Below are 1,683 nucleotides of genomic sequence, written 5' to 3'. Positions count from 1 at the left end.
TGAGGTAAATGTTTAACTCACATGCCTGTACTTTGTTTGGCTGGAAACCACAGGTGTGGGTTCAATTCCAGACCTGCAGGGCAGCTGGGGGCCATAGTCTCAGTGGTTCCACCAGGCTCCATTGGACCAGCAAACCTGGTCCCCGCCTTAAGAGGTCTTTTGCAGCAGGTCTGCCCAGTGCGAGACCACATCTGCTTTCCTGACTGCTGCTTCCATGGGTGTTGATTGTGGATCCAAGTCCAATGAAGTGCCTGACAACTTCAGTCTTTGCTCTGTTTATCATGTTTATTGGTCCAATGGTAAGAATCCTTAGTAATGTTTATTATCAATTTTAATCATAAAATAATATTGATAGGTATTGTTTTAAAATGCTTAAATGTAACATTTCTTAGATTAGATAAATACTAACAATAAACTAGACTGAAGAAGTGCTGCCTTTGCGTTACGGTGTTGGTGAGGAATACTGAATGTGCCACGTGGTGCAGAAGAGTGAACAGGTCTGTCCTGGAGGAAGTGCAGCCGGAATGCTCCTTGGAAGCGAGAATGGCTAGACTTCGTCTCGCCTCCTTTGGTCATGTTGTCAGAAGGGACCAGTCCCTGGAGAAGGAGGTCATGCTTGGTAACGTGGAAGGTCGATGAAAGAGGGGGAGGCCTTCAATGAGATGGACGGACACGGTGGCTGCAGCGACGGGCTCAGGTACAGCAGGGACTGTGAGGCTGGTGCAGGACCGGGAGTATTTTGTTCCATTATATATGGGGTCTCTGTGAGTTGGAACAAAATTGTTTTTATAAACTCCTTCTACATTGAATTAGGATATTCTTAGTACCTGAGAAGTCCTTTGTGATGTTTTTCCATTTCCTCTAAAGACGACTTCATTCTCAAAGAAGTTGCTGCCATAGGCTCACAAATCCTACTGACCACAACAGTGTAACTAAAACACCAGAAAATCTGACTGCATCAGTGACTGTGCAAACACCCGCAGCGAGGAAAACAAGTGCGCCTGGCTGTAGCAGGTTCGGATGAAACCATGTGATTGGAAATGTCATTGTAATTGGTTGATAATGACAGCTCCGACCAGAACGAATTAAACTGAAGCCACTGTCCAGAGTCGATTCTGATCCGTTAGAAGGTTCTAAGAGTAAATTACACATCCTAGAGGATGACCTTGGGCCTAAGGCAGTCACCTGCCAAGCACAAGCCTGGCGGTTCAAACCCACCAGCCGCCCCCCACCACGTAGACTGGGCTGTCTCTTTCTCCACTGGGCCAGCCCTCAGGAGTCCAATCCAGTCAGTTGGGAGGTGATTTTTTTGGGAGCTCTGGTAGCGTAGTGCTTAAGGCACTTGACTGCTGACCAGAAGGCTGGCTGTTCAAACCCACCAGCCACTCCTTGGAAGGAAGGTTGAGGAATCCACTTCCGTAGTGATACTGCCTTGAAAACCCAAGGAGGGGTCGCTATGAGTCGGGTCTGACTCGATGGCAAATAACAACAAGAGTAAACTAGCACAGAGGGTTAGCCCTGTAGGTGTATTGATACACGTAAGCTGGGCTTATGAACGTTTTTGTTGTTGTAACTGACTGCAGAGGCGTTGTTTTATAAAAAATAACAAATTTCAGCTGAAACACTGCACGTAATTTTAGAGTCCTTTTGCTGTCCGGTCCTCTGACAGTGTCACCTGCTAGT

This window comes from Orycteropus afer, unplaced genomic scaffold (genome assembly GCF_000298275.1).
Source record: "Orycteropus afer afer isolate SDZICR_OR568_19922 unplaced genomic scaffold, OryAfe1.0 scaffold00244, whole genome shotgun sequence".
NCBI lineage: Eukaryota > Metazoa > Chordata > Mammalia > Tubulidentata > Orycteropodidae > Orycteropus > Orycteropus afer.
The sequence above is the reverse complement of the archived record's forward strand: the minus strand, read 5'-3'. Positions refer to the sequence as shown.